This window comes from Oncorhynchus nerka, linkage group LG3, assembly GCF_034236695.1.
Source record: "Oncorhynchus nerka isolate Pitt River linkage group LG3, Oner_Uvic_2.0, whole genome shotgun sequence".
In the NCBI taxonomy this organism is placed as follows: domain Eukaryota; kingdom Metazoa; phylum Chordata; class Actinopteri; order Salmoniformes; family Salmonidae; genus Oncorhynchus; species Oncorhynchus nerka.
This window is the reverse complement of record NC_088398.1, coordinates 34333307-34360452: the sequence shown is the minus strand read 5'-3', so window position 1 is coordinate 34360452 and position 27146 is coordinate 34333307. Positions and strand designations below refer to the sequence as shown.

Here is a 27146-nt window from a genome sequence, read left to right as displayed (position 1 = left end):
TCATTTTATACTGGCTTCTCATGCACACCCATTCACACTATCATATGCACACACATTCACACTAACATACGCACACAAATTCACACTAACATATGCACACACATGTCCTGCTACCCAGCCGACAAAGATTAGGGGAATCCGTGAGACTTACTCCCCATCCTCTCTCAAGAAAGAGTACCCTGAGAGTACCCTGGGAAGTACTCTCAGTGGCCCCAGCCAAGGATGGCACTGAATCTTGCTCAGACAGTCTGTTTATAAGACACTATTAGAGACATACTATTCACACTATGGTTATACATGATTCTAATCAATTTTATACGATTAAATGGCTTCAGGGTGGAATATTCTAGTCATTCATATACATTCCATCAACAATTTGAGAGACAAGTGCTTTAACATATTTATGTTTTCAATAAACATGAACACTAACACTAATATAGTTTATTTGTTGTTCACCCTGTCTGTTTTGCCCCATATGTTTTGTTGCTAAGCAATCAAACCGTCTATGGGATTATATTTAATTAATTAAATATTTAATATTTAATATTAGATTAATATTTGCTACATACATTTAATGTTAAATGTCAACATAATTAGAATTTAATTTGTAGATTATAATAATTCAATCACGATTGGCTTGATTTAGTTACACATTTTAAATGTGAACAGTTGAGATTTTATTTTCCCTTCTTGAAAAGCAATCACCATACTGTATCAATAGAACAGGTTATTAATGGATTATATAAATTGTAAATGAAAAAGTAAGTACACTAATATGAGTTTCCATTGATAACATGTTTAGGGTAAATTGCCACAGTATATTTGCCGTGGTAAACAAGGAGATACAATTATTCCATACAAGTGAAACAAAGTAAAATAGTTACATCTGCGCTGAGTCTGCTCAATGAGTCGGTTTAATATATAAAAGGAGATTATACCCTGTAGAGAGTGAAAATGTCTTAAACGATTTTGTGAGAAAGGACAAAAAGTTAATACCTACGTCAGCTTTAAGGAGCAGTAATACAGTGGACAATAATGGTTGCAATTGAAATCAGCTGTGCAGTGATTTTTGTGCATGTTGATGGTTTAACAAGAGATTAGCTGGAGATAATACAGTAACCAAAAATGGTTGCAATAGGCCCAACAAGATTCAAACAAGAACAAACTGTCACGATCGTTGGAAGCATACTCGGACCAACGTTCAGCGTGATCTGGGTTCCACATTTTTTAAATTTAAGTAAGTGAACCACACAACACAACAATAAAGAATAAACTAAACGTGACGACAATGGAGTGCTAACATGCTAACTACACATAAACAATATCCCACAAACACAGGTGGAAAAAAATGCTACTTAAATATGATCCCCAATTAGAGACAACAATTACCAGCTGCCTCTAATTGGGAATCATACAAATCACCAACATAGAAAGACTAAACTAGAACCCCACATAGAAAATATGAACTAGAAAATATGAACTAGAATACCCCCCAGTCACAAAAACAAACATGGAAGTAAATTGTTTGTAGGGCAAGTGGAGTTTAAATGTTTAAGTGAGCAGTAGGTTTTAATGGCCTTATAATTACCATAGAGCTAGCTGGATTTTGCAAGGGTGTGACACCCTCAGGAGAATTAATTGTACATAAAAGGTACATCAATCTTAGAGTTGGCGTTGCTCTATGAGAAACTGACAGATGGCATTACAAACACAATAGTTCAGGTTCCAATGAATGCGCAAACATCTTGAAAGAGGAATGTTATGTGCCAATAAAAAACAAACATGTTTTTAACCTTTAACTATGAGATGAAATATTGTCTGTGAAAGATCTGCACGGATCATTGGTGTTCTTTTATCACAGAGCATTGTCAACACAATGGGTGTCAGGTTCAAATTCTTTGTTGCTATGACAGGTGAATACTATATCAATCCACACATACTTTGAATACAATAAAATAACTTTTCCCAAGGTATAACATTGTAAACACAGTTTATTATCATGTTTTGTTGCTCACTTAGCAATCTTGGCACAGCTTGGCCGTTATAGCCTATAAGTATGACATTTCAAAATGCTGAACACAAATATTTTTTTTCAGCACAACTTAGTATCATTTAAATTCAGTGTAAACCAGTTTACAGTTTAAAGGAGCGATAAACAAAACATTGAAAATAAGATCCGAAATACAGAGGATACAAAATATTTACATTTCAACACATTTTCGTAATCTGAAATGATAGCTCTTATTATTCAATGTATTTAATCAAATTAAATTAAAAGAAATATAGAAACACAGTAACTCTTATTTTTTTATAGCCAAGAAATGCAGCAATCAAGTCAATGGACTGTCTTTTACTATAATTAATTAATAAAACATCAAAAGGCACTTAGATACTGTAACGACTCCGACCGAAGGTGGCTCCCCTTCCCGTTCGGGTGGCGCTCGGCGGTCGTCGTCCTACTAGCTGCCACTGATTCTTTTCTCCCCCTCCTTATGTGTTTATTGAGTACACCTGTTTTGAGTTGGGTATAATTAGTGAGGCTTTATTAGTCAGCCGGCCCGCCTGGTTCTTTGTGCGGGATTAATTATTGTGACCTTCTGTTTTGTGTAACTTGTGTGCACGTCTGTGGGTTACGTGTTTTCCCATTTCGTGGGTTTTGCTGGACAGTTTAAGTCCCTGTGTTTGGGGCGTTTGTTCTGTTATACGCCCTGTGTTTTCGTGGGGTTGGCTTATGTTCGCAGTTTTGTTAATTAAAGTAGCACTACCCTGAACTCTCTGCTTCCTGCGCCTGACTTCTCACCCACTACACTCAGAACGTTACAGATACTCAGTATTATAATGTGTGATATCATTCTTAAACAAGATTTTTAAAAATATTACTTGGACTTCCATTTGTACATGATATACAGGATTTAAATGTAGTCATAGTCATACTTACACGTCAATAGCAATACATTAAAATATTTTGCCTTGAAGTGCCAATACTAAGTAGAAAAGACAGAGATAATACTGTAAATTGAGAACCCCAACTGTTTCACTTTTTCGATCTATAACAATGTAATTTAGGCTTACGCGTGTTTTAACAATGTATCTTTTCTAAGATGTAACATGCGTTTCCCAAAACACCATGCAGAGAGAACGGTCGGCAAGTGCGTCATTGGAGCATGTGTCGATACTGATAGGATCTAAAGAAAGGGAGTGCTGCTCTCGGATCAGCTTTCTCCACATTCAAATTTTCCGCTAACATAATAATTTCACAATACTGACTACGGATCAGCTCATAGAGAGAAACAGTATTACCACCTACGACTGCAAATATTGAGGCGGCTTATTCTAATGAACACCCAATAAAAATGCACTAAAATCACAGATTTGGTAGATCATGAAAAATGTTGAGACAAATTACAGACAGTAGCCTACAAGTAGCAAAATAGAACTAAATGAATTGAACGTGAAATGAATTTCAACGGACAAACCATGTGATTCTATGTTTAGCGGATATCTTCTGTGTATAAAGTGAGGCCAAAAAAGAATAATGGCACACTTAGCTGTCCTACGAGTGGTCTGAAGCAGGCATTATGAGTGCTTTCAAGTACAACGTTAATAACGATGGTTTGGGAAACAGCTCTGAGATTTAACGATGCTCCAACGAAGGTTCTAACAATGACATTAGCCTTGAGATGCTTTTGGGAAACCGGGCCGTCAACTTACAATCAAATGATTAGTTGAATAAGGTGTGCTAGTACTGGAATAGATCAAATAGGTGAAATGGCTGGGGGTACACAAGCAGTGGTTTGGGAAACACTGCTGTAGATAAATCATAGATATACTGAAATTAGCTTGTTTCCAACTTTGTGCTCTTATTCAAAAATCAAACCATGGCAGCGTTTCCTGAAATAGATACATGGAAAAGCTACATCCATATTGCAGTCAATGTAAGATACATGGGTACAATAAAACAAATCCATGTGTGTTTCAGCACCACATTTATTTCTCAGTGAGGACAGAGAGCCTAATCCTGTGAAACAATTGTCAGCACAATAGTATTGCGAAAGCTCCTGAGATTTACTTAAGTATATTTAACATAAAGTTTCATTTGACATAGGACATACTGTATGTGGGCTTCTCTAGCTCCGGTGCCTCTTCATGTGTAGAGCCAGGTGGTCAGACCGGGAGAAACAGCGGTTACACACAACACACTGGAATGGCTTGGCCCCTGTGTGTTTCCTAAAGTGGCGTGTCAGCTCGTCAGAACGAGCAAAGCGCCACTCGCATTCCTCCCAGGAGCATTGGTACGGCTTCTCTCCTGGAATGCAGCACACAATGACATTATTCAACAGCAGAAACAGGGTTAATTATGTTGTCACAAATGTACAGTACTAACTAAATACTTAACTATAATATTTGTTTTTATAAGGTCAGTAAAGATATTTCATATTTTACACAATTATTACATTTTAGATAGGCATAAAAGCACAAACAAGGCAACATTTAGGTTTTAGTTGTTTAATTAAGCCGTTTAAAACACGTTCGACAACATGCGGCAACATTTGGTGGGCCAGATCTCATTTAGCATTCAGAATGCATCTGCATGCCAAAAGCATTATTTTGCCTGGCAACATAACATACTGGCCCCCCAAAATAAGAGACGAGTTGCCCATAACAGGACTTTTATAATGTTACCAGTAAAACATTTACCCGTATGTGTCCGCAAATGGGCCTTTAAATGGGAGGACTTGGTGTAGACTTTCTTACATCCTGATGAAAAAGAATGGAACCAAATGCATGTCATTACAACATAACTATAATTGATTAACAATAATAACATCCTACATCTGACAGAGTGGTGTTAATGGTCATGATTGAATTATAAACCACACAATGCATTCATTTCATGCTTATAAATCATGTTAGACTTTTATGGAACCGTTTTATGTTCCGTTTGATCTTTATGATTAAATTCCATGGGTTTCAAGAACATAATCATCTAATCTCCAACTAGTCTATATTATTCAAAAGCAAACCAAATCCTCTCTCCCACTGCAGATGTAGGATCTTAATTTCAGCCAGTTTGCTACAGGTGGATAATATTCTGATACATTGATAATATTCTGATACATTTTTCGTAAGGGAAAGTCTGGTCTGGACCTTCGAAGTGGAAATGACACACTTCAAAAGCCTTTTAAACCTCAAATACCCAACTTCGACTACCGAGCTTAGACAGACTTTAGTGCAGAAATAATCAACTAGATTCACCTGCGGGCCGTTTTTTTCATGAGCAGATGGTCAGTGGGCCGAAATGTATTTACAAATAATTTTTTAGACTGCAAATTGACCACAAGAAGCCCAAAAAGATACAGTATAATATTTAACTAAAACAATCATTTGAAACCTTCCTTAAAATTGTATACGATCAAAAGTGTCTCTATATTGCATGAGAATACCTGGGAGCACGTTTCCAAAATACTACTCATTCAAGGGGTTTTTCTTTATTTTTACTATTTTCTACATTGTAGAAAAATAGTGAATACATCAAAACTATGAAATACACATATGGAATCATGCAGTAAGCAAAAAAGTGTTAAACAAATCAAAATATATTTTAGATCTTTCAAAGAAGCCACCCCTTGCCTTGACAGCTTTGCACACTCTTGGCATTCTCTCAACCAGCTTAACTTGGAATGCTTTTCCAACAGTCTTGAAGGAGTTCCCACATATGCTGAGCACTTGTTGGCTGCTTTTCCTTCACTCTGTGGTCCAACTCATCCTAATCCAGCTCAATTGGGTAGAGGTCAGGTGATTGTGGAGGACAGGTCATCTGATGCAGCACTCCATCACTCTCCTTCTTGGTCAAATAGCCGTTACACAGCCTGGAGGTGTGTTGAGTCATTGTCCTGTGTCACGGTTTTCTTCTAACTCCTCCTTTGACGAAGAGGTGTAGCAAGGATCGGACCAAAATGCGGCATAGTTGGTGTTCATGTTCTTTAATAAAGGAAAAACTCAAACATGAACATAATACAAAAACAAACAACGTGAAAAACCGAAACAGCCTATGCTGGTGCAAACTAACACAGAGACAGGAACCATAACCCACAAAACACTCAAAGAATATGGCTGCCTAAATATGGTTCCCAATCAGAGACAACGATAATCACCTGCCTCTGATTGAGAACCACTTCAGGCAACCATAGGCTTTACTAGATAACCCTACTAAGCCACAATCCCAATACCTACTAAAACCCCAAGACAAAACACACCACATAATAAACCCATGTCACACCCTGGCCTGACCAGAATAATAAAGAAAACACAAAATACTAAGACCAGGGCGTGACATCCTGTTGGAAAACAAATGATAGTGGGACAAAGTGCAAACCAGATGGTATGGCGTAACGCTGCAGAATGCTGTGGTAGACATGCTGGTAAAGTGAACCTTGATCTCTAAATAAATCACAGACAATGTCATCATAAAAGCTCCCCCACACCATCTCACCTCCTCCGCCATACTTCACGGTGGGTCCCACAAGCGGAGATAATCCGTTCACCTACTCTGTGTCTCACAAAGACACGGCGGTTGGAACCAAAAATCTCAAAATTAGACTCCAGACCAAAGGACAGACTACCAACGGTCTAATATAATCTGCTCGTGTTTCTTGGCCCAAGCAAGTATCTTTTTATTATTGGTGTCCTTTAGTAGTGGTTTCTTTGCAGCAATTTGACCATGAAGGCCTGATTCACGTAGTCTCCTCTGAACAGTTGATGTTGAGATGTGTCTGTTACTTGAACTCTGTGAAGCATTTATTTATGCTGCAGTTTCTGAGGCTGGTAACTCTAATAAATGTATCCTCTGCAGCAGAGGCAACTCTGGGTCTTCCTTCCTTGTGGCAGTCCTCATGAGAGCCAGTTTCATCATAGCACTTGATGGTTTTTTCCACAGCACTTGAAGAAACTTCTGAAGTTCTTAAACTTTTCAGGATTCACTGACATTCATGTCATAAAATAATGATGGACTGTTGTTTCACTTTGCTTATTTGAGTTGTTCTTGCCATAATACGGACTTGGTCTTTTACCAAATAGGGTAAAAGACCAAAGTCTTCTGTATACCACACCTACCTTGGGGATTTTCTTTCATTCTTAATGCGCTTGAGCAAATCAGTTGTGTTATGACAAGGTAGGGGTGGTATACAGAAGATTTTGGTATTTTACCCTACCTTGTCATAACACAACTGATTTGCTCAAACACATTAAAAAGAAAGAAAATCCACATGAACCTTCAACAAGGCACATCTGTCAATTGAAATGCATTACAGGTGACTACCTGACAGAATACCAAGAGTGTGAAAATCTGTCAGCTAGGAAAAAGGGTGGCTTCTTTGAAGAATCTGAAATATAAACTCACCAAGAAAAGAAATGTCCCTTTTTCAGGACCCTGTCATTCAAAGATAATTAATAAAAATCCAAATAACTTCACAGATCTTCATTGTAAAGGGTTTAAACACTGTTTCCCATGCTTGTTCAATGAACCATAAACAATTAAGGAACATGCACCTGTGAAACGGTCGTAAAGACACTAATAGCTTACAGACGGTAGACAATTAAGGTCACAGTTATGAAAACTTAAGACACTAAAGAACGATGCCCAGGGTCCCTACTCATCTGCGTGAACATGCCTTAGGCATGCTGCAAGGAGGCATGAGGACTGCAGATGTGGCCAGGACAATAAATTGCAATATCCGTACTGTGAGACACCTAAGACAGCGCTACAGGGAGACAGGACGGATAGCTGATCGCCCTCGCAGTGGCAGACCACGAGTGACAACACCTGCACAGGATCGGTACATCTGAACATCAAACCTGCTGGACAGGTACAGGATGGCAACAACAACTGCCCGAGTTACACCAGGAACGCACAATCCCTCCATCAGTGCTCAGACTGTCCGCAATAGGCTGAGAGAGGCTGAACTGAGGGGTTGTAGGCCTCTTGTAAGGCAGGGCCTCACCAGACATCACCGGCAACAACGTCACCTATAGGCACAAACCCACCATCGCTGGACCAGACAGGACTGGCAAAAGTGCTCTTCACTGACGAGTCGCGGTTTTGTCACACCAGAGTGATGGTCTGATTCGTGTTTATCGTCAAAAGAATGAGCGTTACACCAAGGCCTGTACTCTGGAGCGGGATCGAGTTGGAGGGTCTGTCATGGTCTGGGGCAGTGTCACTGCATCATCGGACTGAGCTTGTTGTCATTGCAGGCAATCTCAATGCTGTGCGTTACAGGGAAGACATCCTCCTCCCTCATGTGGTACCCTTCCTGCTGGCTCATCCTGACATGACCCTTCAGCATGACAATTCCACCAGCCATACTGCTCGTTCTGTGAGTGATTTCCTGCAAGACAGGAATGTCAGTGTTCTGCCATGGCCAGCAAAGAGCCCGGATCCCAATCCCATTGAGCACATCCTGTTGGATTGAAGGGTGAGGGCTAGGGCCATTCCCCCCAGAAATGTCCGGAAACTTGCAGGTACCTTGGTGGAATAGTGGGGTAACATCTCACAGCAAGACCTGGTAAATTTGGTGCAGTCCATGAGGAGGAGATGCACTGCAGTAATTAATGCAGCTGGTGGCCACCAGATACTGACTGTTACTTTTGATTTTGACCGCCCCCCTTTGTTCAGGGACACATTATTCAATTTCATGTCTATGGAACTCGTTCCGTTTATGTCTCAGTTGTTGAATCTTCTTATGGTCATGCAAATGTTTGCTGAAAATAAACACAGTTGACAGCGAGAGGACGTTTATTTTCTTGCTAAGTTTATTTTGATTTGTTTAAGACTTTTTTGGATACTACGTAATTCCAAATGTGTTTTTTCATAGTTTTGATGTCTTCACTATTATTCTACTATGTAGAAAAGGTAAAAAATAAAGAAAAATCCTAGAATGAGTTATTGTGTCCAAAGCTTTGCCTGGTACTGTATATACACTGCTCAAAAAATAAAGGGAACACTAAAATAACACATCCTAGATCTGAATGAATGAAATATTATTGTTAAATACTTTTTCTTTACATAGTTTGAATGTGCTGACAACAAAATCACACACAAATTATTAATGGAAATCAAATGTATCAACCCATGGAGGTCTGGAATTGGAGTCACACTAAAAATTAAAGTGGAAAACCACACTACAGGCTGATCCAACTTTGATGTAATGTCCTTAAAACAAGTCAAAATGAGGCTCAGTAGTGTGTGTGGCCTCCATGTGCCTGTATGACCTCCCTACAACGCCTGGGCATGCTCCTGATGAGGTGGCGGATGGTCTCCTGGGGGATCTCCTCCCAGACCTGGACTAAAGCATCTGCCAACTCCTGGACAGTCTATGGTGCAACGTTTCGATGGTGGATGGAGCGAGACATGATATCCCAGATGTGCTCAATTGGATTCAGGAATGGGGAACGGGCGGGCCAGTCCATAGCATCAATGCCTTCCTCTTGCAGGAACTGCTGACACACTCCAGCCACATGAGGTCTAGCATTGTCTTGCATTAGGAGGAACCCAGGGACAACCGCACCAGCATATGGTCTCACAAGGGGTCTGATGATCTCATCTCGGTACCTAATGGCAGTCAGGCTACCTCTGGCGAGCACATGGAGGGCTGTTCGGCCCCCCAAAGAAATGCCACCCCACACCATGACTGACCCACCACCAAACCGGTCATGCTGGAGGATGTTGCAGGCAGCAGAACGTTCTCCACGGCGGTCTCCAGACTCTGTCACGTCTGTCACATGTGCTCAGTGTGAACCTGCTTTCATCTGTGAAGAGCACAGGACGCCAGTGGCGAATTTGCCAATCTTGGTGTTCTCTGACAAATGCCAAACGTCCTGCACGGTGTTGGGCTGTAAAGCACAATCCCCACATGTGGACATCGGGCCCGCATACCACCCTCATGGAGTCTGTTTCTGACCGTTTGAGCAGACACATGCACATTTGTGGCCTGCTGGAGGTCATTTTGCAGGGCTCTGGCAGTGCTCCTCCTGCTCCTCCTTGCACAAAGGCGGAGGTAGCGGTCCTGCTGCTGGGTTGTTGGCCGCCTACGGCCTCCTCCACGTCTCCTGATGTACTGGCCTGTCTCCTGGTAGCGCCTCCATGCTCTGGACACTACGCTGACAGACACAGCAAACCTTCTTGCCACAGCTCGCATTGATGTACCATCCTGGATGAGCTGCACTACCTGAACCACTTGTGTGGGTTGTAGACTCCGTCTCATGCTACCACTAGAGTGAAAGCACCGTCAGCATTCAAAAGTGACCAAAACATCAGCCAGGAAGCATAGGAACTGAGAAGTGGTCTGTGGTCACCACCTGCAGAACCACTCCTTTATTAGGGGTGTCTTGCTAATTGCCTATAATTTCCACCTGTTGTCTATTCCATTTGCACAACAGCATTGACATTTATTGTCAATCAGTGTTGCATCCTAAGTGGAGAGTTTGATTTCACAGAAGTGTGATTGACTTAGAGTTACATTGTGTTGTTTAAGTGTTCCCTGTATTTTTTGTGCAGTGTATTTAATTTCTATGCTCAGAAAACATGGGGAGGGCCACATAAAACAACCCACGGGCCAAATTCGGCCCACGGGCCGCCAGTTTGGGAACCCTGCTTTAGTGAATTGAGACTACCTGCCATGTCTCCTCACCTGGAATGTCACAGTGATGTATCCTCCTCCTCTCCAGGTCAGTGTTATTCCTGTGGTTAAACCTCTCTCGAACCGATTGAGCCAACGTTGGGGACACTGGCCCAACACCAGAGTTCTGGCCTGTTCCAAGACTAGAACTTTGGCTTTGTCCAAGACCTGGACTCTGAATTGATCTAAGACATTTACTCGGAACTGGTCCTAGACCAGAGCTTGGGACTGGCCTAAGAACAGGTCTTAGTTTCGAAGCAATACTGGCTGCATAAGATGAAGGCGGAGAACGATTCTGGATCAGCTCTTTCCCTCTGTCTGGGCTCCCTGGCTCAGAGTTAGGCGGGGACGGAGGAAGATAGTCTGGTCGCTGCTGCGAATGGCTTGCAAACTGGGTTGTCAGACGATTGCCCAAATTTTGTGGGCTTCTCATAGATTTCACAACAATCTGGGGGGATGGTATGTGGACGTTGCTGAATGGGACCGACAAGGAGGACATAGGGACCCTACTATGGAGGTTGGTGTTCACTGGGTGATCGGGCACCAGCTGCTCCAGCTCAGAGTTCAACAGCTGGAAGAACGGAACGTCTGGGAAGTCCAGGGAGGGAATTTCCTGTTTAATGAACAGACTACTTCCTGTGTTTGTCGAAGCGCCATAAAGCCCAGGGTGTTCTGGAAGGGTTGTTGGACCAGGGTTGCACTGGCAACTGGGATGGATGAGGGAGTGGGAGAGAGGCTCTGTCTTGATGGGTCTCATAGGCTGACACAGGCTGGGGCACAGGTAGGTAACGTCAGGTAGGAGGAGACTCATGTTGATGCTGTATGGGGAACCAAGGTCCTCCGTTAAAGATGGCTGTCTGGGATATTCTGAGGAGGTGACAGATATTTGTCAATCTCGGAATTAACCTGCAAGGGAAAGAAAATTGAGTATTTGTGAGTTACATTTAATACTAGGGCTGTGAAAATTAACACGTGACATGTTAGTCGCAGTAAAAAAAAGTGACACCGTTAATCACATCTCCATTTCTTCACCGCACGGAAACCTTTTAAGTGCACGTGTTTCCGCATGGACCCAGAACACAGCTACAGTCAATGCTTGCACCTTTAAATAGCTGAAGACAGTGTGCCTCTAGACAAAATCATGAGAAAGTTAGCATATGTTTTTTATTTCTGCCTGGGAAGAACTGAAAAGGAATAGGTTAATTCCCCACAATGAGGTAATCAATATAATAGTCAATAGCATGAGAGTAGGAGTAAGTGATAGAGAGAGTGGGTGTAGACCTATGCGTGTAGAGTTATCTAAACAGTACAGATGGTTACAATGTTTTCATAACATTGCTGGACAAGTTAAAAAGCTCTTTGTATCCATAGGCCAGTTTTCTTCTCCTATAGTCACACTCATTTAGAATGCCTGAAGTTTTAAAAGTACTTAAAGCTTTGTTTGTGTCTGTGTGTGAGAGAGAGAGTATATAATTACAGACATTGACCCTTTCTTTCTCAGCTTTTTCACCATCAAGCCACTAACACCTGTCTGATCACAGCCAAATTGCATTGTTTCTCAAAAGAACAGACATGGAAACAACCACACATTCACAGCCCAGTAAACTGTGATCATTCTACAGTGGTCAGTACGCTCAAACCGGTGTGACTAGAAAACTTATTTAGAACTTCCAGTTTCGATTGATGCAACAGTCAGCATTTGAGAAGGCCACACTGTTTCTTCACAGAAACATTTTGCACAAACACACTCCTTACAAAGTTATGTCCAGAATGTGACCAGTTATGTCCAGTTTATTTTTGGATGCAATGTTCAGACATTCACAGAAGGAGCTACAGCATAACACAATAACCAAAACCGGAAAATGTAGGGTACAATTGTCCTAGCGCTAACTGGGGAAAGATTGACGCAACACAAGTGGTCATATTTTTATAACTCTCGGCTGAGAGAAACTACAATATGAATTAGCTAATAGCAATTACTATTTATAATTAATCACATCACAAGTGAGCTCACCATTGATCAAAATAATTGAGTAAATACTTTCTATAAATCGAAAGTAATCCGACGATGGGTAGTTTGTGCGCGCCTCCATGTTTGTTTTTTCGCATCAACCAAAGATAAGAGACGAGGAGTTTGGTCTGTTTATAGTATGCATGTTGAAGGGGGTGTGTCATCTACGATCATTCACTTCCCTTCATTCACTTCCAGACGTTTACCCGAAAGAACTATTCATGTACCTTAATATAACATCTTTGGTCTGACAGATTACGTGACACCCAGAATGCATGGTATAATGTCAACAAACATGGCGCCACACACACACATAGCTGGCAAATAGCTTAGCATTATAAATCAGCACAACCGTCAAAAAAGTATTTTACACACATCATAGGTTTCCATTACAATCTATGCAATAATCGGAATGCATTATTCGTTACCAGTACTTGAAAACATGTGAATAAAACTCTAAATACATTATGCTCCATACATACAGTTGAAGTCAGAAGTTTATATGAACTGAGTTTAAATCTATTTGGCTAAGGTGTTTCACAATTCCGGACATTTAATCATAGCAAAAATGACCTGTCTAGGTCAATTAGGATCACCACTTTATTTTAAGAATGTGAAATGTCAGAATAATAGTAGAGAGAATGACTTATTTCAGCTGTTATTGTTTCAGTATGATATGTTAGATAAAGGAATAAAGACAAACACCAATGTCAGGTTCAATAGCCTTGTTTGTGCATTGTACGAATCCCTACAACTGGAGTCCGGGGAACAGTCCGGCTAGTCGATTACCTATCAACTAGACTCCGTAACATCATCCTTTTCAATAGAAAGTGTAAACATAAAGGCATAACAATACATTTTTAACAGTCAGGTCATAACAATAGAAAAAGCATTACATTTTATTTTTTACTTCAGTTGTCATCTTCCTTTTTTAATTTCAATTTAATTATTTAAGAACAAATATAGATTTTAATTAACCGAGGGCAAGTTAACAGTCCCTTGCTTACAGAGTAAGCCTGTCCGGTGGCTTGCACAGCCGACCCACCCGTGAGTAAGTATTGGCTCTGACAGGGGTAGGATTAGGGGCACGAGCTGGAGAGCTTGGTGGGGTAGAAGCCTCACCTTCAGTTGGCCCATGTCTCAATTCTGCACCCCTTACCCTTAGGCCTGGACTGTGATCCAGCTCATCTAGGTGAGTGTATGGCGTGTTCTGGTTTGTCTGCTCTGCTACGCGCAGATCCACCCGATTGCGACGATAGAGGGAGCCACCAACATCCACCAGGTAAGAACGTGGTGCAACTCTCTGCAGGCATGTGCCCAGCCTCCAAAGTCCTGTGTGGTCTCCCGGCAGCGGTTTCATCCTTATCGTTTCACCTACCTCCAGCTCTGGTAGGTCTTGAGCAGTCCGGTCGTAGAAGCACTTAGCGAGCCGCTTTCTGTGACGCAGTTTGTCCGTGACGCCAACCATGACGCAGGGCTCAAGTAGCTCGTTAGCTACGGGGATGGTAGTCTTCAGACGTCTGGACAGAAGGCGTTGTGCTGGGCTGCTGTCCATGTTTTCGGTGGGTGTGTTCTTCCACTGTAAGATCACTTTCCATGGGTCGTTGCTGTCGCGCAAGGCCCTGCTTAACAGGATTTTTGCAATCTTGACAGCTGATTCTGCCTTGCCATTTGCTTTTGGGTGTCTTGGAGAGGAGGTCATGTGGTCAAACTCCCATTCTGAGGCGAAACGCTTGAACTGTGCAGTGAATTGTGGGCCATTGTCCGTGATTACCTTGTCAGGCTGACCTTGCCTTGCAAACTGCGCCTTGCAGCGCTTTATGACCGTCTCTGCAGACAAGTCAGGGAGCAGTTCAATTTCCCAAAAGTCAGAGTAGTGATCAACGATGAGAAGATAGTCCTTTTGTCTGTGGCTGAATAAGTCCATGCTGACGATTTGCCAGGCCCTTGTGGGCAGTTCGTGTGACATCATGGTTTCCTTTTGCTGTTCATGAGCGTACTCGTTGCATGTGGTACAGTTGCTGACAAAGTCTTTCATTTCTGCTTGCATGTTTGGCCAGTATAATGTTTCACAAGCCTGGCGGTAGCATGCAACACCTCCAATGTGACTGGAGTGTATGCGGGTAAGCATCTCTGGACGTAGTGATTTGGGAATAATGACCTTCTGACCTCTGAACAAGACGCCATTTTGCACGCTGATCTCATCTCGAAAGGTCCAGTATTCTCTCACTGTGAAAGGTGTCTCCTCTTTCAGGTATGGCCAACCTGCGAGAGCCATGGACTTCAGTGACTGTAGGCGTTTGTCCTTGTCAGTGTGTTGCCTTATCTGGGCTAGGCGGTGATCTGTGACGTTTAAGTAGTCTGCCTGATTGATCTGTTGAACATCTTGTTGTTCCTGCTGTAGCGAACAGATGGCCTGCCGCTGATAGACAGTGCCTCTGCCTGTACATTGTGTTGTTGCCCTGCTCAGTGTGTTGCTGATGTACATCTCTGGTCCTGGCTTGTAAATGACCTTCAGGCTGTAGTTTTGCAGAGTCAGGAGCATGCTTTGAAGCCTCTTGGGCGCGTTGAGGAGAGGTTTACTGAATATGGCAATGAGTGGTTTGTGGTCAGTTTCAGCGATGACCAGGTCTCGCCCATATAAGTAGTGATGGAATCGCTGGCAGGAGAAGACGATGCTGAGGCACTCTTTCTCAATTTGTGCATAGTTTTGTTCGGTGGGGGTGAGCGCTCGAGGCAAACGCAACGGGCTGGCCTTCCTGCATAAGGCAGCATCCAAGTCCCCTTTGGCTGGAGTCGCTCTGGATTGTGACAGGCTTCATGACGTCATAGTAGCGCAACACTGGCATGGATGAAGCCAGAGATTTCATCTCCTGCACTGCGGCCTCGTGCTTGGGTAGCCAGTGCCATGGTGTGTCTTTGTCCAGCAACCGGCGCAGAGCTCACAGACTGCTGATAGGTGTGGCATGAACTATGCAAGATAGTTTGCAAAGCCGATGAGACGCTGTACTCCTTTTGCATCAGACGGGTTTGGCATGTCGAGGATCGCTCTGACCTGGTCTGGGTCCGGCTTCAGGCCTTTTGCCGAGAGAATGTGGCCATGGAAGTGGACGTCTTTCACCTTGAACTGCAGCTTCTTCAGGCCAAGGCGAAGCTTAACTGATCGGCAGCGCTCCATCAGTGCCAGGAGCTTCACATTGTGGTCGCGTACTGCTTCTTCGTCTGTGTCACCACAGCCTACGATCAGGACATCATCGGCGATGGGTTCAATGCCCTTGAGCCCAGCCAGTAACTCGTGCTGCTTACGTTGGTATAGCTCAGGCGCCACGGAGACACCAAACGGGAGCTTGAGCCAGCGTTTCCGACCCCAGGGGGTCCAGAAGGTAGTCATGAGGCTGCTTTCTTCATCCAGCTTGCATTGAAGGAATGCATCTCAGTCATCTACCAAGGTAAAAATCCTGGCCTTGAGAAGCTTATAGAGGACATCCTCTAGTGTCGGCATGATGTAGTGGGATCGTTTCAGTGCTTGGTTCAGATGCTTTGGGTCGATGCAGACCCTCAGCTTCTCTGTTTTTTTCACTATGACCATATTGCTGATCCAGTCAGTTGGTTCAGTCACAGATGTCATGTGGCCATCGGCCTCATACTTGTCCAGCTGGGCCTTCACAGCCACTTTCATTGCAATGGGCACATTGCGAGGAGCACACTGGACTGGAGTGATGCTCTCATCCACTTCAAAGTGTACCTCCCCAGGCACAGATTCAATGGGCATGTTGTTCTTTGGACAGGGGTCCATGCTGGACATGATCCACAATGTGCAGGTCATTTGGTACAGTGAACTGCATCAGTCCCAGGCGTTCGCATGTAGAGCCTGAGAGGAGAGGATGTTGACTGGTTTTTACAATCTCAAACTCCAGCTTGTGTTTGCGTCCCCGAATAACACATTCGGTCTCAAAGGTGCCCATAGAGCTCATTAGCTCTCCTGAGTAGAGCTTTAGTCTAGTATCGCTGGGCAATAGATGTGTGTCAGGTGCCAGATTGATTTTGTCTTTGTAGCTCATTACGTTGCATGTAGCACCAGAATCCAGTTGACATTGTTGTTGCTTGTTGTGTAATCGTAGTGTCACAAACCATTTCTTCCCTCTTGAGTGTACAGCCCCAATGGATTCATGCATGTAAATGTCACTTTCACTTTTCAGCTCTGAACACTGAGTGACACCATCAACACAGTGAATCTTGCCCTCACTCACCCTTCTTTTGCTTTTGAGACACACTTTTGCAAAATTATTATTAGTTCCACAAGCTCTGCATGGTTTTCCGTAGGCAGGGCAGTGCTCTTTGCCATGTGTGTGTGTATTCCCACAGTATTTACATGCTACGGGGCTCTCTGTGTTCACCGTTCGTGGTGAATTGCTCTGCCTCGATTGATTTAGTCTGAATGTCTGCCTAGCAACAGCGTGAACGGTATCAACGTCGGAGCGTGGGGTTTGGATTTCCATTGCTCTCATTCTCATGTCAGTGACTTCAGCAGTGCAGCACATTTCAATGGCAGTTACTAATGTTAAGTCACTCTCTCTCAGTAGACGCCGGTGTGTTTCCTCATTTGCAATTCCCAGCACAATTTTGTCACGAATCAATTCATCTTTCAATCCCCCGTATTCACAAGTGGCGGATTTCTCTCTCAAACGGGTTACAAAGTTGTGTACTGACTCACCCTCTTCCTGTTTACAGCTTCCGAAAACGAACCGCTCATAAATTACGTTTCTGGCTGGTTTGAAGTAATTCTCCAATGCATCCAATATAGCCTTTGCATCACACTGTTGTCGTGCTGTGAGGGTGGGATTGTGCCGGTAGATATGCCTGCATTCGCTGCCCATTAAACTCCTCAGAGTTGCAGCTTGTACCTCGTTGGGTTTCTCATGTAGACCGGTCGCCAGCGCATAGTCCTCGAATTCATCCCTGAAGTTGTCCCAATTAGTATTCCAGTCCCCTGTGAGAACCATGGGATTTGGTGGCGGAATGTTCGCTGCCATAGCAATGGAATATGAGATTTCTTTGCCTTCAGTCATCGACGTAGGTAGTGATGCTAGCTAGCCAGCTAACAACGAGTTGATCAGTGTTGTGAGTAGGAAACGGCGTGTGTTCGCATATGGAACGTAACTGCGCCTATACTGTACTTAGCTACAAAAATAACAAACGTGTGTTTCCCGAGCCACTTCTGATACCATGTTTCAGTAAGATATGTTAGATAAAGGAATAAAGACAGACACCAATGTCAGGTTCAATAGCCTTGTTTGTGCATTGTACAAATCCCTACAACTGGAGTCCGGGGAACAGTCCGGCTAGTCGATTACCTATCAACTAGACTCCGTAACAGTTATTTCTTTCATCACATTCCCAGTGGGTCAGAAGTTTACAAACACTCAATTGGTATTTGGTAGCATTGTCTTTAAACTGTTTAACTTGGGTCAATCATTTCAGGTAGCCTTCCACAACCTTCCCACAATAAGTTGGGTGAATTTTGGCCCATTCCTCCTGACAGAGCTGGTGTAACTGAATCAGGTTTGTAGGCCTCCTTGCTCGCACATGCTTTTTCCGTTCTGCCCTCAAATGTTCTATAGAATTGAGGTCAGGGCTTTGTGATGACCACTCCAGTACCTTGATTTTGTTGTCCTTAAGCCATTTTGCCACAACTTTGGAAGTATGTTTGGGGTCATTGTCTATTTGGAAGACCCATTTGCGACCAAGCTTTAACTTCCTGACTGATGTCTTGAGATGTTGCTTCAATATATCCACATAATTTTCCTCCTCATGATGCCATTGATTTTGTAAAGTGCACCAGTCTCTCCTGCAGCAAAGAAAAACATGATGCTGCCACCCCTGTGCTTCATGGTTGGGATGGTGTTCTTTAGCTTGCAAGCCTCCCCCTTTTTTCTCCAAACATAATGGTCATTATGGCCAAACAGTCCTATTTTTGTTTCATCAGACCAGGGGACATGTCTCCAAAAAGTACAATCTTTGTCCCCATGTGCAGTTGCAAACCATAGTCTGGCTTTTTTAATGGCGGTTTTGGAGCAGTGGCTTCTTCCATGCTGAGCAGCCTTTCAGGTTATGTCGATATAGGACTCGTTTTACTATGGATATAGATATTTTTGTACCTATTTCTTCCAGCATCTTCACACTAAAGCCTCAAAACGTAAAATTGTCCGCAACGCTGAAATGGGCTACTTCTATGTGAATTAATGAGGAGGCGGAACACACCTCAATTCAAACTGTTGACTGAAAATAATTTGAAATTGACAAGTTGAAACATAGCCTATAGATAATTAGCAGGCAGCGTATGTTAACTGTTCTTTTGCGCAATAATCATATTTTGGAACAGTGAGCGTATTCTGACATCACGTGCATAAAAAAAACTCACGCAGTTAGAGATATTTGGAACTGATGTATGATAAGGTTAAAACTGCTTCATTTTATTTCCCTGACATCTGGAATCAAGGACTCAAAACCCCAATCTTTAAGGATGGAGACAAATTTGACCCTAACAATTAGAGGCATTTGTTTGAACAGTAACCTGGGCAAGGTTTTCTGCAGTATTATAAATGTAGAGAGGTCTAAACTTCCTCAATAAGCACAATGTCTTGATTAAAAGCCAAATTGGATACAAACCGAAACATCGCAAGATGTACCAAAACATTTACAGCCTACACACCCTGATTGATAAACATGTCCACCAAAATAATATGAAAATGTACACTTGCTTTATCAACTTACAAAAGGCATTTGATTATATTTGGCATACAAGACTGTTCTAGAAAGTTATTTAAAGCTGTGTAGGGGGCATAAAAATAACAGAATTCTTTAACCAGGGTCTTCGCAGATGACCTGTGCCTGGTGTCACCCAGAGCCCATGGCAGAGCCTGGGCCTCTGGCAGTAAACCCCAAAAATACTAAAATAATGATTTCCCAATGACAATCCAGATCTCAGGGAAATAGACCACAGTTCTCAATTAGTACAAAACATATAGAGTACTGCATACACTACAATTACTTAGGTTTAAAAATAAACTCAACTGGACACCTTAATGATGCAGTGAATGAACAGAGAGAAAGCACGCAGGTCATTCTACGCCATTAACCTGTTGCTCCTACCCTCTACTTTTTGGAACATTTTGTTAAAAATCGCGCAACATTTCAGCGCCCTGCTACTCATGCCAGGAATATAGTACGTTCATATGGTTAGAATGTGTGTATAGGAAACCCTCGGACGTTTTTAAAACTGGTTAAATCACGACTGTGGCTATTACATAACGTGCGTTACATCGGAAAGCGCAGGAAAACCTGATCACAGAAAATGGAAATAAATATCATTGCGCCACTTCCAGCAATTGTTAACAGTGAGCCGAATTAGATAAGACCGAGCATTCAACTCCCACAGCATCCCCATGTAGTCGAGTATCTTGTGAATTTAATCATCTTTGATTCTTGGTTGAACCGAAAGAGGGGCACCGCTTACCTCCGGTCTCCGCCCAGATCATTCCGGAAGAGCTCTCTCCTGAAATTTTTTCCAAGACGACAGCTAATGATATATACATCGCCTACGGATGATTTTTATCGCTTATTAACGTTTACTAATACCTAAAGTAGCATTACAAACGTATTTCGAAGTGTTTTGTGAAAGTTTATCGTCTACTTTTTGAATTTTAAAAATGACGTTACGTTGTGAAATCGCTGTTTTTTTCGTTTATCACACAGTCTACATATAACGATATCTTGGCTTTATATGGCCCGATTTAATCGAAATAAAGACCCAATAGTGTTTATGGGACATCTAGGAGTGCCAACAAAGAAGATGGTGAAAGGTAATGACTGTTTTCTATTTTATTGTGTGGTTTGTGTAACGCCGAAATGCTAATTATTTTGTTTACGTCCCCTGCTGTGCTTTTCTGTTGTAGTGTATTGGTGCATGCTATCAGATAATAGCTTCTCATGCTGTCGCCGAAAAGCATTTTAAAAATCTGACTTGTTGCCTGGATTCACAACGAGTGTAGCTTTAATTTGATACCCTGCATGTGTATTTTAATGAACTTTTGAGTTTTAACTAATACTATTAGCATTTAGCGTAGCGCATTTGCATTTCCAGAGCTCTAGTTGGGACGCAAGCGTCCCAGGTAGAGGTAAGAGGTTAATAAACCATTTAAAATTGAAATATTTGGCTAAAACTAATTGAATGTGTCATTGAAACAATTGCACTTTATGGAAGCGAGATGTGGGGTCCACTTGCAAAACAAGATTTCACTCAATGGGACAAACAACCCATTGAAACCCTGCATGCAGAGTTCTGTAAGAATTTTCTACATGTCCAGAGGAAAACTACAAACAATGCATGCAGGGCAGAATTAGGCCAATATCCACTAATCATAAAAACTCAAAAACGAGCAATTAAGTTTTGTAAACATCTAAAATACAGTGACCCCCCCCCCCCCCCTCCTATCATTACCAAATCCTGCAATACCAAAATAGTGTAATTTCCCCAAATTGGAAACACTAATTCAAATGCCTCTCTGTTGAGGATAGGCTACCCATACTGTTGGGGGAGGACAGAGAGAGCGGTGGGTAGGCCACAGACAGTGTCTGACAGACCAACCAATCTGCACATGTCCTCTATGCTCATTGTTATTGTTCAATGTATGGTTATTTTGACCCTTGGTTATTGTTGTTCCGTTGACAATATTGATTATTATGTTGATATTTTAAAATCTCCAAAGTAAGCTTTGGCAATGTGTACATTGTTACGTCATGCCAATATTGCAAATTGAATTGAGAGAGATGTGCACAAGTATTAACGCTCATACACACTGGTAGGATAGACAAACAGCAGTCAATTCTCTTTTGTGTTGACACAGCAAAGACCTTGGAAGTTGTCATTCACTCAGCCTTGTCCAAATAATTCAAACCAGAGGGTGGCAGTAGCGTTGTTTGGCAATGCATATTTGTGCGTATTGCTTATGGTCTAGATTCCAATGTTACCACTAATGTTGTTATTTTGTAGAAAGCCCTTGTTGATACTAGCCAGATGGCCACAGCTAGATAACTACCTAGCAAAATGATGAATAAATAATTGAATTCACTCTCCATAATCCCAGACTGCCAGTGCCAGACCATAGCTTAATGTTTAGCTAGGTTGCTAACTTTAGCATATTCGCTAGCTAACAAGCCAATCCTTCACTGACATGGCCTATAACGTACATACATGTTCAGTATTCACAGGCCCATCACTGTTACGGAGTCTAGATAACAGGTAATCGACTAGCTGATCTGTTCTCTGGACCCCGTATGTAGGGACTTGTACAATGCTTGATCAAGGCTATTGAACTTGACATTTCTGTGCCTTTATTCTTTAATCTAATATATCATACAGAAAGTTGTTGTTAGCTGGCTTGCTAGCATCACTACCTACCTCGATGGCTGAAGGCAAAGAGACCTCCTATTTCATCGCTATGGCAGTGAACATTCCACCACCAAAACCAATGCTTCTTACAGAGGACTGGAATACTAATTGGGACAGGGATGAATTCGAGGACTATGTGCTGGCAACAAGTCTACACGAAAAACCCAACAAGGTCCAAGCGGCAACTCTGAGGAGCTTAATGGGCAGCGAAGGCATATCTACCGGCACAATCTCACCCTCACAGCACAACAGGATAATGCAAAGGCCATACTGAATGCATTGGAGAATTACTTCAAGCTCGCTTGGAACGTCATTTACGAGTGGTTCGTTTTTGGAAGCTGCAAACAGGAAGAGAGTGAGTCAGTACACAACTTTGTAACCTGTTTGAGAGAAAAATCTGCTTCTTGTGAATAAGGGGGATTGAAAGATTAACTGATGTGTGTCAAAATAGTACTGGGATTTGCTAATTATGACACGCGCTGGCACCTACTAAAAGAGAGGCGCTTAACATCAGTAACTGCCACTGAAATGTGCTGCACTGCCGAAGTCACTGACATGAGAATGAGAGTAATGGAAATGGAAACCCCACTCACCGACGCTGATACTGTTCATGCTGTTGCCAGGCAGACATTCAGACAATTCACCATGAATGGTAAACACAGACAGCCCCATAGCATGCAAATACTGTGGAATTGCAAACACACGAGGCAAAGACCACTGCCCTGCCCACAAAAAAAACATGCAGAGCTTGTGGAACTAATAATCACTTTGCAAAAGTGTCTCAAAAGCAAAAGAAGGGTGAGTGAGGGCAAGATTCGCTGTGTTGATGGTGTCACTCAGTGTTCAGAGCAGAACAGTGAAAGTGACAATTACATGCATGAATCCATTGGGGTTGTACACTCAAGAGGGAAGAAATGGTTTGTGCCACTACGACTACACAACAAGCTGTAACAATGTCAACTGGATTCCGGTACTACGTGCCAGAATCCAGTTGTTAACATCTTCTCCTCTCAGACTCTAAATTTAAACCCCTGGGACTGATGCAGTTCCCCGTACCAAATGACCTGCACATTGTGGAGCATGTGCAACATGGATCTCTGTCCAAAGAACATCTACTCAGTAGATATGACGACGTATTCAATGAGAACATTGAATCAGTACCTGGGGAGGTACACCTTGAATTGGATGAGAGCGTCAGTCCAGTGTGCTCCCCACAATGTGCCCATTGCATTGAAAGTGGCTGTGAAGGCCCAGCTGGACAAGTATGAGGCCGATGGCCACATGACATCTGTGACTGAACCAACTGACTGGATCAGCAATATGGTCATAGTGAAAAAGCCAGAAAAGTTGAGGGTCTGCATCGACCCAAAGCATCGGAACCAAGCACTAAAACATTATTGCCGACACTGGAGGATGTCCTCTACAAGCTTCCCAAGGTCAGGATTTTCACCTTGGTGGATGACCGAGATGCATTCCTACAATGCAAGCTGGACGACGAAAGCAGCTTCATGACTATCTTCTGGTACCCCTGATCAGTTAAGCTGTGCCTTGACCTGAAGAAGCTGCAGTTCAAGGTGAAAGACGTCACTTCCATGGCCCCATTCTCTCAGCCAAAGGCCTGAAGCCGGAAGCAGACAAAGTCAGAGCAATCCTCGACATGCCAAACCCATCTGATGCAAAAGGAGTGCAGCGTCTCATCGGTTTTGCAAAGTTTATGCCACACCTATCAGCAGTCTGTGAGCCTCTGTGCCAGTTGCTGGACAAAGACACACGATGGCACTGGCTACCCAAACATGAGGCCGCAGTGCAGGAGATGAAATCTCTGGCTTCATCCATGCCAGTGATGCGCTACTACAACATTACGAAGCCTGTCACAATCCAGAGCAACTCCAGCTAAAGTGGACTTGGATACTGTCTAATGCTGGAAGGCCAGCCAGGTGCATTTACCTCGAGAGCGCCCCCCCACTGAACAAACCTATGCACAAATTGAGAGAGAGTGCCTCAGCACCATCTTCTCCTGCCAGCGCTTCCATCACTACTTATATAGTCGAGAGCTGGTCACCGCTGAAACTGACCACAAACCACTCATTGCCATATTCAGTAAACCTCTCCTCAACGTGCCCCCCAAGAGGTTTGAAAGCATGCTCCTGACTCTGCAAAACTACAGCCTGAAGGTCGTCTACAAGCCAGGACCAGAGATGTACATCTGCAACACACTGAGCATGGCACAATGTACAGGCAGAGGCACTGCCTATCAGCAGCATGCCATCTGTTCGCTACAGCAGGAACAAGATGTTCAACAGATCAATCAGGCAGACTACTTAATTAAACGTCACAGATCAACGCCTAGCCCAGATCAGGCAACACACTGACAAGGACGAACACCTACAGTCACTGCAGTCCAAGGTTCTCACAGGTTGGCCATACCCGAAATAAGAGACACCTTTCAGTGAGAGAATACTGGACCTTTCGAGATGAGATCAGCGTGCAAAATGGCATCTTGTTCAGAGGTCAGAAGGTCATTATCCCCAAATCACTACGTCCAGAGATGCTTACCGCATACACTCCAGTCACGTAGGAGTTGACGCATGCTACCGCCAGGCACGTGAAACATTAAAAACTGTCCAAACATGCAAGAAGAAATTAAAGACCTTCAGCAGCTGTACCACATGCAACGAGTACGCTCATGAACAGCAAAAGGAAACCATGATGTCACACAAACTGACCACAAGGGCCTGATAAATCGTCAGCATGGATTTATTCAGCCACAGACAAAAGGACTATATTCTCATTGTTGATCACTACTCTGTGTTAACTTGTCCTCTGTTTATATATAATTTAAAAAAATAAGATGACAACTGAAATAAAAATAAAATGTATTTTCATTTGTTACGACTTGACTTAATGTTGTGCCGTTACGTTTGCACTTTCTATTGAAAAGGATGATGTTACAGAGTCTAGTTGATAGATAATCGACCAGCTGGTCTGTTCCCCGGACCAATTTGTAGGGACTTGTACAACGCTTGAACAAGACTACTGAACTTGACAGTTATGTCTGTCTTTATTATTTAACATATCATCCAGCAACAATCACGGAAATAAACCCTGTGAAGGCTACTGGAATTTGGTGTGGAATAGGCTAATCTAGCCATGGTTTGGCAGTTTGGATACTGGGCGAATTTGGAGTATTGCATCCCTGGATTGAGCTACATGTTCCAGCCATAACCCGTGCCAGCTCGTTATAGGGAATGGAACCAGCTCCAACTCAAAAAGAAAAATGTAGAGTCGGATCTCTGGCTAATGGCTTCATACACTATCTCACTATTAAATTATATATTTTTAGCAGCCATACCAGTGCTCTAGGAGAGAACGGAGAGAGTGGTGATCACGTTCATATCAACCAGTCAGCAGCAAAGCATTGATCGCACTGCTACATCTCCCGTAAAACCATCCATATCGCAAAAAAGACTATGCTGACCAACGCAAAACATGATCACAATGCGCAACGTTGTCACTCTCCATGTGTCAATCAACATATTTTGAAACACATGTAGTCAGGCCTACAGTATTTGAAAAAACTAAACAAATGGAACCAGTGTGCATCGTTTGTGGGAATATTAGGGCCCGATTGAAGACTATTAGTACATGAAAGAAATCCCCTCAAAGCAGCCGGGTTTATGAACTAGTGCTCCTGTCTAGGCGATGGAAATCTACAGCAGAATTTAGACTCCACCTGCTGACTGCATGCGTTATGCATCTCCTTCTATACATTGAGATGGGAAACGTCTAATCTCAGTCCACTATTTGTCTGTACATATGCCGGTAGGCTATTTTGCCTGGTAATTAGATGGCAGAATATTAGCCTATACTATAGCCTAAATATCAACGATGCCATACAATATCCTCTCTCAGACTGTAAACTCGCTTTCTAATTAAATACCGTACCAGATTGTAGTCGTGAAATTAAGCGCTATCACCGATTGTATTCTTCATGTTGTTGAGGACTTGTCCATGACCATGATATTTTCCTCACCCTTCTCTCAGCCTGTCCGCTAGTGGTGGTGCAGTGGGTTTTCAGTGTTCGGGTGTGTCCTGCCCCAGAGCGACCCAAACATCATTGGTTAATAAGTCAGTGGCCATAAACACTGATAATGTTATGTCCAGTAGTCCGCAAAAATGTGTGTGTGTGTGTGTGGGGGGGACTAATTCTGATTTGAACAAATAGCTGAAACCATGCAGTTGTCTGCTGCCCACTCCCACTTGTTTTGTGCTTGTCAAATTACGCAACTGCGTGATAGCGCGTGATAGCAGTGTGTCTGTCTGTATAGGGAGTGGCTGGACATGTAGAAAAATAGACAAGATATGTTTCAATTGTAGAATAGACAGAACATAAGTTTTAAAGTAAGGATTACCTTTGCTTTTACATTCAGTTTCGAGGAGGGAAGACAAGTAAAAAGATAGTGGAAAGGCAGCAACGTGATTTGCGGGAAGATTAACTTCAAGTGTGAGGGAATCTATTAATTAATTCAGTTACTTGTTCACAGCCTCTTAAAATAACATTGTCACTCACAACAGCTCCTTTCCTCCAGCATTTTATCAGAATGTGTTGGATACCTAGGTCAAGTGTTGACCTAAGATATAGGACACCTGAATAAGAATGAATGTTTCAGCAGTACAGCAAGTAGTTCCTCTTGTGACTCCAGGCTTTTTAAGGGCCTGTACAGAATCAATCCAACAAGTTCCTCCTCTCTATTCAAGTAATATCCAAACCAGCATCAGTGCTTTTTAGTCCCTAGCCTATTCAAACTGCCTATAAAGTGTGAAATGTGATGATGAATCCTTGTATATTTAATGTGTCAGTTTGTTAGGAGATGTGCTTGTTTCAAACTGTTCCTTCTATATGTGAACTGGAAACCATCCCTTATGTTTGTGTTAGTTGTTCAGTCTGTTAAACTGTACATTTTAAATTTAGGTCATTTAGCAGACACTCCTATTTTTATTTTTTATA

General features: G+C 42.7%; 1 pseudogene; it reads right to left on the bottom strand.

The window, feature by feature from the left end:
• Positions 1-26338, bottom strand: LOC115107083 (Krueppel-like factor 5; annotated as a pseudogene).
• Between the last annotated feature and the right edge of the window lie 808 nt (positions 26339-27146).